Genomic DNA, 12430 nt, shown 5'->3' on the forward strand with positions numbered 1-12430 from the left:
CATTAATTATTAACTGACATTTCCTCATGACAGAGTGAGGTAGGGGGGGGCAGCAGACTAATTAGTTAGTAAGACCACTGCAGCAGAGGAAGAGAAACTGCTACGCTACCCCCTTGATTCTTCAGCAAACCAAACAGCCACTAAACAACATCGCCCCAAGAAGTGCAATCACTACGTTGCTGCTGTTGTGGTAAAACCCTGGGCACGGGAAGCTCAGTCAGTGGCAGCCACCTATCTAAGAGGATAGCTACAATTTAACTCACAAAGGCTTGTTTTCCTACTCCTTTCCAGCCTCCAGTGGTGAGAACCGGTTCCAACACACTGCACCCTTCTCCCAGGGCAACTAAAGGTTTGGTGACCTCCAGCAAACGCAGTTTGAGCAGTAGCACTTAGAGAGCATTTTACTTACAAATCCCTCTGAAAACACTGTAAAACCACTTTTTTCCCCTGCCCACCCCCCCCCCCCCCCCAGATTTATATTTTTATATATATATATATATATTTGGTGCCATACAACTTTTCAAGTCATTTAGCAAATACAAAGCTGAACTAATTGCCATCTCTTTCCCCCCAAAAGAAACCTTATTACTGGCAGTAGCAGCACCTCTATGTTATTGTTTATTTTGGATATGTAGCTGAACAAGCTGTACTGATGTGAACTGTTCACTCTGAGGAATTCCCTTACTCCAGCTGTATGATTCATAACAAAGCACTGGCAAGTGATGCTTCTTGCAGTTTATAAAGAAGAAGTTATCTACAGAAAGTACAAAGAGTTAAGAGATACAAGCCCAGGGAATCCCAAACCCATGGCACCTCAAAAACGGTTCTGCAAACACATCTGCGATCCACAGAAGGGAGGGAGGGCTGAGGTATTTCAAGCACCACTGGCCACACAAACTGCTTCCTCACATAACCACAGAGGCAATTCTGGACAAGAACTGCAGAGGCACACACACATGGAACAGCAAGATGCAGAGGTAGCTCTCACACCACCTGAGCAAAGAAGCCAACACCTAGTTCTAGGGGCAGCAACTAGAGACCCAGAAGCTTAATGACAAAAGCTATGATTATGATCTTCAATTAAAACATGTGAGATATTTCAGGGCTTTGGAATTTTGGCTCATCATACACACAAGAAAATTAAGCTGAGCTGATGGCAGCCCTTCCTGACATGAAACCTTAGCCCTGCACAGATCAGTGGCAAAGGTTGAGACTGGAAGGAGAGAAGCTGGTTCCAAATGTGGAGAGTGCCTTGGAGAGAAGTAAATAACAAAACCAATCTGGTTTTGCAGCTGTAAAACATAGTTACTGTTCACCTCAGAAAAAATGTTGTAAGGCAGATTTTAGACCTGTGCAACACTTGAGAATTTTTTTAATTGGCCATTACCAGTGTTGCAGCAATATCAGAAATTGCAAACATAAGTTCAAGTGTGATAGGAACTAGTCTCAATTGCACCATTGTCTCAAGCCTTGGAAAGAGAGCTGATGCCGTATGCTGAACACAAACGTATCTTACAGAAAGCATCAGTGCGAACTCCTGTGACTCAACGCTGCCATTTGAGCCAATAGCAATGCTGAATGCAATCACTACATTCCTATTTTCCACAGATGTCAAAAGCTAAATCTTGTGATGCCAATATGACTGCAATCACAGTTAAAAAGACAAATAGAATACTTCAAGCTTCCCCCCACCCCGGCAAGAGGCTGTTACGCAACCGAAAAGCAAGCACAAGCAGCACAGCATGGGCTACCAGCCCCGAAGGGCAGCATGCTCTCCAAGTCAGAAGGTGCCACCATCGACACAAATGGTGCACTTCACCCAGCCAGCCTCATCCCTTCCTTTAAAAGCTGAATTCTTTTTTCAACCTGAAAACAGTAGGCACACTAAAATGAAAGTCCCAAACTGTGGTGTTCAGAGGAGCCTACACCTTCGGGATCTGCACGACAGCACAGCACTGCCGGATGTGTTCACCTTGCTGGGCTGCTTGCTGCTCTTCAACGCAGTAGAGTGACCAAGGAGAGCACAGAGGCAGGACACGCAGCTATGCTTCTTCCACTGATGTATTTCCAAAAGATTTTGCCACCTCTCCTGAAGTACAAATTAAATTTTATGGAGGGGTTTAACTCAAACAGGCTTTTGGTAAACACCTGTTCCAAAGCCCCATCTTTTTGTGTTGCTGTTGTTAGAAACAACCTATCTGAAAAAGTACATATGCCACCTGCCCTTCTTAGTTCCAGCCATTATCTTTTGGTTTCACTGCTTAATTTTGCATTTTCAGTCTGTTGGGCTTTTGTCAGAATTATAAGCAGACAAATACAGCTAAGAAACTTATTTCAAAGTTTAATTTCAGAATAGCTCTAGACAACACCAAATGCAGCTCCTATAATAATATAAATCTAGATGGCTATTTTCCTCATTCCTACTTCAGCTTCACAGAGCGGCTGGCATGCCAGAATATCTACATGCCCATGAAAGGGTCCTACTTATATAAAGTTGATTCTTCATTCTCTAAACTATTCAAGGTGGAGAAGGCTCATTCAAAATTAATCTCCCTCTTTTTTATAAAAGATTTTCAGCTGCAAAAGCTGAAAAAGCACAGACCAGTACAGCAATGCAAATTTACTGCTCTCCTCACACGCCTTGCACATTACATTTGCAGCAGCACACACACAAATAACCTGTTGAGCTCATCAAGTCTGACATGTGATGCAAAAATTTGCAAATCAGGGTCTACTGTACCCAGAGAGCACAATTCAGAAACTGTATAAAGCTGTTCCCTACACAGAATTACCCAGCATAAGTAACAGAGTTAAAACCTTCCCCCAGAATACAAGAAATCATAATCACTCTTCCAATTGTACCAACAAGAACTCAGTTAACAAGCAGTTACTGAGTTGCCACGACAGCAGGCCTAGATCATATTCAGTGTCTTCAGAAAAAAATGACAGTAAATAAGAACCTCAGCCTTTTTTCTCTTTTAAAGCTGACTGAACTGTAAAACAATTAAGAAATCTAACCCAAAACACTTCTCTTGGTATATCTTCTCCCTCGAGAGTCTGCAGGTCAGTCACTTCAGCTACACCCAGTGACAACTTTCAGAGGTACACTGACTGAGGTATATACATCCACCCAGTGAGTATGTTTAAAGGGTTTGAATATGAAAACTCTTCAGAGTTCTAGTTGTTGGGGTTTTTTTTCAGAATACAAATTCCTTACTTAAGACTGTTTAAAATATTTTGCTTTTAGAAAACATGCCAGCTTTATTTCATTGTGAGCAACATCACAAAGACAGATAAAAACAGCTGTATGAATTGGACATGGCATATGTAGAACACTAAAGAAAGAATGGAGGGAAAATAGGTGTTTAGCACTTCACTCAGATTTCTGAAGAGGTTAAGGTAGCAGTGTTGCTATAGGCAAAAATCAATGCTCTAAAAATGCATATTCTCTCACAGAAGACTCATTTTTTTGCCTCCTAATGAATCAGTAGCTGGAATAGCCCATATTACAATGTTTCCCAAAGCCATCAGTGCAAGAAATTTCTCCCTCTCTCCCCTAACGAGGAGCTTATTAATTTAACTATACAGGAAGGTATGAAAAAGAAAGGCTACATGCAGCATATCGCCCCACTAGTTGCAGCATAACACTGATAAATGTGCATCAGTTTTTCCCCTGTTGTGTTCCTTTCTATATTTAACAATCTTTCCATTTGTAGCACAAATAAACTTTTACCATTCTCTCATTTTGGTCTTTAAAACAAAGTTTGGACATCTCTCCCAGTGAGATTTAAAAAAGCATGTTTAGTCTCAAAGAGCACTTATCACAAATTGCTCCCAAAATACTTCTGGAGGAAAAACTCCCATGATGTCCTCTGGCAGAGGACACAGTCAAAGGAAGAAATTAGATCATAGCATCATTTCAAAACCCATAAAGAAAAAAATATGGAAAAAGGGCTCTAGAATCTCATTAAAGCAATCAATTCCTTTTAGTTAATACTGATTAATTTCTGGAATCACACATTAAGTTGATATTAATAGAATCATAGAATCAAGCAGGTTGGAAGAGACCTCCAAGATCATCCAGTCCAACATAGCAACCAGCCCTATCCAGTCAACTAGACCATGGCACTAAGTGCCTCATCCAGTCTTTTCTTGAACACCTCCAGAAGACAAAGAGCTTTTTTCTTGTCTTAAGAACAAAGTCTGTCCTTCCAAAGGGCTTCACAAGATCCCAAATACCAAAATCCTCCATCTTAAATAAAAGTGCTGAAAAATAAAGATCTTCTACCTCTATAAATAGTTTAAATCTTCAAAAATAAACTGCAGAAACAGGTTCTGAGCTAGAACTGAGAGTGTGTAGACAAGAAAGCAATGCTGGAATTTTAAAAATGAGGAATAAAAAAAAAGGAAGAAAACATTGAAAGGAAAAGGATGGGAAGCAGCAGCTGACCAAAGTTTCTAGGAAAACAGAGGAATGAAGAGGTTATGAAGCAATGATGCATTTTAGCAGCTTCAGAGTCAAAAAGGCAACCATATAATACAAGAAACAAAGAAAAAGCCTTCTGAAAATTGTGCAAGTTCCCCAAATTGTGTACAAATACAGCCAAAACCTGCACCACATGGAAAAGACAACCAAAAAAGTGAGAGAGTAGATTTTACTCAACCTAGTGAAATAAAAGTAAAGGTTAACACAACATTTTTCATAAACACTGGCAGAGGACCAAAACAAAGCAGTAAACAACAGAGACCATGGAAAAACAAATTAATGTTTTCAGTGTGGCTTCACATCTACATATGAAAATGTAAATTACTTTGCAAAAATGAAGTACTAAGGTCTCAGATAAAATCTACTGTTTGTACAATATTATGAATACCTGGTGCTAGCAAGTTACTCTTATCTTCCCTTCCAGAAGGAGCTCAAATGTCAGTAAAAAAGATTATTTGCTCTGCTTGTAATAAATTTTGTATTGATGATCGGTGCCAAAGTTTGTTTTCTCTCTGTGCTTTTACATTTACATGACAACCTCCTCATTCAGTCTTTGAACACATGCTAGCTCGTTTCTGTGGGCAGGCCCTTTTTCAGGGAAAGGTTTGGATGTCAGTTCATATCCAAAGACCCAAGGCAGTAGGCCTGGAGGGATCTGGTCACACTAATAAAAGCAGCAAACATCCTTGCAATGAAGACACTCCAGCCCCACACAAAGCACAGCTGCATCAGTTATCACAACCCCAGCCGAAGCTGTTCTCCTGGTAGTTTTCCTGCTCAGGGGACCAGTATTGCTATCTTGTTTTATGATGCTTCAAGAGGTGAGCACAAAGCAAGAAGACCCACTTCAATCTTACAGTTCAGCTTCTAACAGCCAAGTGAAAACAAAGTAAACTTCTAAAACAACCCAAAGTAAATTTTCCCAGGTACTGGACGGCTACTTGCCCCAAGGCAAGGCAACAGCCAAGCTTCAGCTTTGTGATAATGATCTTGTCTCACCCAGTAATTTAAGTTCCTGACAATCTGATGCCTTGGAAGTTAAGCGTTTGGGTCACACAAAAACAGCTGCTGAACAATACAGTGTAGGAACCTCAGGGAGCCTCCAGGACACAGAAGGGTAGGAAACAATCAAGTTGGTGGATTAGAGAGTGGATTCTGACGGGTGTGGAAAGCGGCTGTGAGTACCTCCAACCAGCAGGCACATCACAGTATTAATGGGCCGCTGCACAGCTATTAGAACAAAGCAATTACTCTGGTGCCATACATATTCAGCAAGTAATGCTTATACAAATAGGAAGGGCTTTTTACTTGACAACTGCTGACTCCTTACACAAAAAGCATTAATCATACTTAATTTACAACATGACTTAAAAAAAAAAAACAAACACAGTAGAATAGTTTTCTAGAACTGTTATGTTATTTTGGTAAGAATGGAAAGAGTCTTGTGAGTTTAAGATTATTGATTGTAGAAATAGGTCTTTTGATGAAAGTGTCTCTCAGTGTAATCTTCCATACATAAGAAACCAATTACTTTTTACATATTGAGATAGCTGCTGTGGCTTTTATTACTCTACAATATGAAACTATTTCTTACATCTATTCTGTCTCAAGACACTTCACGGGGTCTTATTTTATTGCTATGTTTTGGAACTTGAAATTAACATTCTTCTATGCTGTATCTTGATACACCCAAATAATGGAGCACAGAACAGAGCTGGAAAAAAGGCTTACTTCCAAAAAGGTGTATTTTCTAATTCTTCCTTAAAAAAAGTAAAGTGTGCTGGACAAAAAGTTTACATAATGCTGAGATTATTAAATATGTAAATTTAATTAACACAGGGAAAGATATTTTCAAATTACACTGATTCTAATTCACTGAATAAGAAAAACAACCAAAACTAAATCAGATGCTTTTCCTTTCTTAAAGTTATTTGGTTCTTCTTCTATTTTCAAACAAAATTTCTCTGTTAGAGATGAATTCCATTTTGTCAGAAAGATAACCCACCCAAAACTGAAGTGGAACATTAAGGCACTACATGAAAAGAAAAAAAAAAAAGTGGCATAATGTGAAAAAATATGAAACTGTACAAAGAATATTATCCCCACGTTGCACCTAAAAACAAGATGCACACCAACTGTTGCTGTGTTTCCCAACATTTGCTATATTGAAGTAAAACAAAGGGAGAATTGAGAAAAAAAGAATGAGGACCTGCCCTAGAGGAAATACTATGCAATCAGTCACAGACCAAAACTTGCTTTCACAATTACACGTTGTTCCTCTGCTCATCTGTCACTCAAAAGTTAGTGCCTCTGAAGAGAAAGAGAGCTTCAATTTCTCTGGAAATCCGTAAGAGATAGAAGCTCTACATTAAAAAGGTCTATATAGGAAGAGATGGGGGAAGCCAAGAACAGGTAACAGGATTTTCCAGGCTTTATGCTTCATTGTAGGTTATTTCAGGTCAAATAGAAGCTGTTCACTGCTGGTAGAAGTCGGGAAAAGGTAACTCATTGCTAACCCAGTTCACAGCACTAGCTATGGAAAGTTGCTTTAAATATAGTTACCATCATCATTTAAAGTGCACTGCACACTTATCAGCCTTCTCTAGCATGCTCAGTGTTCTCCTTTGCTAATTTCTCCATATTTGGTTTCACATGGAACCCAACTGAAGTTCTGAGTAACAGTTTCAGATACTTGAAAATCCAACTTGTACTTTACCCAAAGCATAAGCTTTTCTTCTAACACCTGCATTGGAACGAATACATTATTTTCTGCTCCATCTCAGATTTTTCAATTCAAGAGATGTGAAGAAAAACACTTTTAGTGACTTCAGAATAGAGACATTAACCTAGTAAAAGCTTCCTAGCATCACTAAACTCTTCACTCATTGAGACCAGCTGAAAATAAGCACTGAACCAGCTGTGAGTTTACATGACCCATCTACAGGAGCTTATTAGTTTTGATTAAGAAGCACTAAGGATGTTTTCTTCCTCAAATTAATTCTACACCGAGGCTTCTGAAATTCTCCTGTAACTGCACTGTGACACCATCAAGGAATTGAAGAAAGTCAGAAAACCATAAAAAGGTACAAACAAGCTTTCCTGAGGTATGACAGGTGGGTATTATTTCACAAATTTCAACAATGAATGCTTAACAGAGGAGCGCTGGTATCGTCAGGAGGACATCCTACCACCACATTTCCTCTTCTCTCAATCCAGTATCACCAGTGGACTATCAGGCCTGTTCTACTCGATTCTGCTCAGATGCAATGCTTCTGCATATCAAATGAAGCAAATTATATATTCAGTGAAGCTAAGGCTTGTCTAATAAGAAAACAGAAAGCAGCAGTTTTGCAAAGTTGTGCACAGAAAGCAATGCTGCCTACAGTAACTGTTCTGTACGTGCACAGCAGCTATATGCCACAGCACATCCACAGCACTGCAACAGCGAAACTTAGCTCAACTGCAAGTTTGTCTTTGGTATCTAACATTCTTCTGAAATACATGTTCAGCCTCAAATGACAGCACTGTGCCCATTACCAATGCTTTTCTTCCCACACACACAAGAAAGCCAACTACAAAATTCCTGTTTCAAAATGCACTGCTTTGTCAAAAGGATCTTTGTTGCTATAATCAGCAAACTGGCAGAATGGAAAATACACGAAAGAGAGAGGATATATACTGTCAAAATCAAAACTATTCCAAAACCAGGAAGAATAAAAGCCCTTTAAAATTTGTAGTACAGAGAGGTACATCTCTAAACATGCAAGTTGGGAGAAACGGTCTGACATTCCTACATGCTTAGGTTGGGATTTTCACAGGAATTAAGCAGAGTTAATTCTGTTCTACCCAGGAGCTGGTAAGCTAGCGTTGCCTCTAGAACTGCTGCTCAGCCTCCCATTCCCTTTAACCGACACAACCAATGCTTTCTGAAAAATCACCTCCAAAGTAACATCTGTTTCGAAGCAACTGCTAGAAATTAAAACATGGAACAAGAAAAGCAGCATACACAAATTTCAGTATTTCTATCAGTTGTGTCAACTTCTATAAAATAAGTTCAATGCTCAGTCTTCCTCCCCACACCCTGTCTTTGTCTCTGGCATCTCATCATGCCAGAGCCAGTCTCATTTCTCTGTTTCTGTAGGTAGTTGTTTGAAATATAGGAGGGAGGAAATATGCCAACACAAAAACCATGGGGGAAAAAAAAACCACCACCAAATTACAGGCACCTCCAAAGACCCTGGTCAGGGGCAGCTTCTCAAACAATTTTTTAATGCAACTTTATTCCAGACGACAGTATCTCTCTGATTACAAAGCATCCTCAAACCTGGACAGCCATACACCACCACCCAAATTAGAGCATATAGCCAAGTGTATCCATGAAAAGAAACAATTTACAAGCACAACCGATGCCACACCCTGAGCAAGCAGCAGAACTCGCACTACAACAGAATCCCTGGCAACAAACGCATTAAAAGAAAACTCCAATTCCTGTTTTGCATGATTACAAACATCATCTCCCTATGCACTACCATAAATGGTTCGTGGCAGCACAGATAAAGCAGTCTCTACTCATATATCACTATCAGTTTTCTCCCGGTTAAGTCCATGTTAACACTTTGCTCTATTTATTTGCGATCTCACCATGCCGCTTAGTAATACAGTCTTGACCTATTTTCCAGGTGCTTAATTAATCTCTTTGCTAGCTGCCACGCTTTTTAGACAGCTACTGTGTAAATTTTAAACTTAGTTTATATAAACCTTTAGCAAATTAACTCTGCTGTGGAACTGTATCTGACGGTAAATCCTCACAGTCCAGCCCAGCTTCTCTACTTTGTGTGAAATCAGAACATAAACCTTTTGCAAATGATGTAATGGGAGGTAATACTGGGGGGGAGGGGGGAAGCGGGGAAACAATCAAAGAACTCTGCATTGTTATCAACAACTGCAGCTTTACTTCATGAAACGTTGATAACATAGTTTCCCAAAATACGAAGATACTAGAAGTAACGGAAATAAACAAGGTTGTACACCAGCTGGAAAATGCAAAAACGTCTGAGCACCGCACGACTTCTGGGCAGCCAAGCCTAGGAGCCTCAAAACAACTCACCAAGTTAACAAATAAGGAACCCATCGCCGGGTTTGGCATTGGCATTTTACGTCAGACGCAACAGTTAAAAACAAAAGTACAGCCTCAACAGAAAGATATCTATGTAAGCACACAGCACTGACGGTAGAGATCTAATGTAAATAAAAACAAATGAAGAAAATCACTATTTCCTACAGCGTTAAATGCATGCAAACGCATTTGCCTGCTTCAGAATTGATACCACGATGAAACGAGAACCAGAACAGATCCAGCACAATTCCTGTTGCAAGCATTCTCAGCAACAAAAAACACCACACCAGCCGTAGCCCACTCTGTTTTCACAGAGCTAGTTCTTGGGAACTGACCAAATTTAAAGCGTCAGCTTCCTTCCCAGCCGATTTTCTTTACACCGGGACCTCCACATTTGCTCCCCTCGCCCCAGCGCCAACTTCCCCAGAGTGCAGAGGAAGGATCCTCCGGGTCTCCTCCCGGGGATCTGGACGAGAAACAGGGGCTCGGTCCCGCCGGGGCTACAAGTTGCTGTCGAGGCGAAGGCAGGCGAGAGCAGGACCCGTAACGGGAGGAGCCTCCGCCGCGCCCGGGCGCCACCCGCGGGACCCCCCGTGCGGTGCGGGGGAAGTGGCCGCCCCGGCCCGGCAGCCGAAGCGCACCATACAAGGAGGAGGCGGCTGCGGCGCGCCCGGGCGGGGACCAGGGCAGCGCTGAAGCCCACCCGGCCCCACCGCCGCCGGTAACGGGCGAGGCGGGCGGCCACGCCTCCCCCCGGCGGGCGGCGGCGGCCTCGCCCGGGAGCCAGGGCCGCGCCAGGGAAGGAGAAACTTCGGGGACATCGTGAACCGGGCACCGTCGAGAGCAACGGAAGGTGAAACGGTGCTGCCTGCTCCCCGCTGCCGAGCTCCGGCAAGGGCAACGGCGCACCGCACCTTAGCGCAGGGCAACAGCCACCACCGCACTCTGGGGCAGGGGGGTAAGGTTTGCCCCAGCCTTTCGTCCTGGAGTCTCCCGCGGGATTGAGGCGAAAGCCGCCGGCGGAGGCAGCGTCCCTCTCTGCCCACGGGGAACGGCTCCGTGCCTTTCTCGATCGCTCACCTTCACGGATTGGGCCGCACTGGCGTCCGAGCTGGAGCTGCCGCCGCCGCCCTGGGCATCTCCGGGAGCGCCACGGCGAAGCGCCGCTCCGGTCGGGCTCAGCCCCTCACCCCCGCCTCTCCTGCCGCCGCCGCCTCGGCCGCTGCCATCTTGTCCTGGCGGCTGGGAGGGAAGAGCCCCAGCTCAGCCCGCTCAGCAGCTCGGGCCTCCGCCTCATCTTCCCGGGGAGGGACCCAGCCCGCCCCCGGCCGCCGCCTCCTCCCGCCTCCGCCGCTGCCCTGCCCGCGATGGCCTAGCGGCGCCCACCGCCGCCCATCGCCCTGGAGCAGCGAGACTAAGCCCCGCCGAGCGCTGTAGAGAGGGCCTGCGGGCCTTGCCACACCAAGGCCCCGCTCCGGCGTGCCCCAGACCTGAGCCCGGCCTGCGGAGCCCAGCTGGCAGTGCCCTCCCGCCCGCTCCGCCGCCCGCCTGGGCCCGGCGCCTCAGCGGCAGCGCCCTCACCCGGCCTCGCCGTGCGACGCCCGCCGCAGCCGGGAGCCGCCCCGCGCCGCTGCTGCCTCCCCGGCGCTGCCAGGGCTCCCCTGCCTGCAGCAGTCCCAAGTCCTCCTTCTGGCACATAAACAAAACTCTCCCGCCGGTCACGGCATCTCTGGCCCTGCCGAAGCTATGAGAAACGCCTGGCGTTGCCCCTGCCCTACCGCACCGAGGAGGCGAGGCAGGTGTGTGCCCGTCAGCTAGCCGCTGGCAGCAGCTCAGCAAAAGATCCGAGGTGGGACCCTCTGCGGCTTCACCACCGGCCGCCGGTCCTCCCGGGAAACCGTATGAGGACAACCTGAGGTGCTCCCCCGGGAAGCCGTATGAGAACACCTTGAGATGCTCCCATTGCTAACTGCCTTCTGCCGGCCCGAGTCTGTCACTGCCCGAAGAAGACAACCTCGAGCTTTCAGACAGCTTCTCGAGGAGCACCTGCAGAACTGCTGACAGTCCTCCTGTGACTCCAATCCTAACCATTAAACACCAAGTGGTGAGATAATCTTCCCCACCCCTTAGCTGCCAACTCCCCTAGCATTCACCAATACATTAACGGGCATGGTAAGAAACTGGCTTTGGGAAAAAGACCTGACTCTCAGGACGTGAAGCTTTGAAGATGACAACGTGAGAAACTGCATGTCAACTCCACATTCACTTAAAGGAGGACTCTGGCTTTGCAAGGTGAAGAGACTCCCCTACCAGTCCAGACAAATAACTGTGAAGCACCAACCTTCCAGAGCCAGTCTGCCATCTTCCCTGAAGAGCAGGCCCTGCCACGTCAACCAGGTACCACCAAACACACCACCTGCTATACAAGGACGGAGCAAAGGCAATGCCCACTCAGTGCCCCATGTTACAGTTCAGCATTTTGCTTCACTAACTCTTGACAGAGTGAGAGAGTACACCCTCAGTTACAGCATCCTCTAATGCATCACTTAAATATTAGTGCCTGTTTGTAGGACTGGTCAACTTCTGCAAACAGCATTCTTGACTCTAAATAGTATTCAGCTAATGCGGGACAAAAAGAGAATTGTTGTTTGCCTATACAGTAGTTGGCCTCAAGACAAATCCTCGGCTGAAGCTACAACTGGACACCACGTGTTTCACCTCCTGCCAAAAATAACCAACCCTTTCTTTATTTACTTGCACAACATCGTGTACTCTCCTATTTTCTCTTTGCTACTTGTTCCTGTATTTCTGGAACATGTCCAGAGAAA

The 12430-nt window shown here is 44.6% G+C and overlaps 1 protein-coding gene across 6 annotated transcripts in view; it reads right to left on the reverse strand.

The window, feature by feature from the left end:
* Window positions 1–12430, reverse strand: part of HIPK3 (homeodomain interacting protein kinase 3) — a 103182-nt gene that overhangs the window by 61267 nt on the left and 29485 nt on the right. For 4 of the 6 annotated variants that reach the window (XM_064163812.1, XM_064163811.1, XM_064163810.1 and 1 more), the window contains exon 1: window positions 10683–10800. The exons of 1 other annotated variant lie outside the window; for it this stretch is intronic. The gene's annotated coding sequence lies outside the window, so the exon portion shown is untranslated. Of the gene's footprint in view, window positions 1–9937; window positions 10279–10682; window positions 10801–12430 lie in introns of those variants that run through there. One more of the 6 variants, XM_064163809.1, reaches the window with a different exon arrangement.

This window comes from Pogoniulus pusillus, chromosome 24, assembly GCF_015220805.1.
Source record: "Pogoniulus pusillus isolate bPogPus1 chromosome 24, bPogPus1.pri, whole genome shotgun sequence".
NCBI lineage: Eukaryota > Metazoa > Chordata > Aves > Piciformes > Lybiidae > Pogoniulus > Pogoniulus pusillus.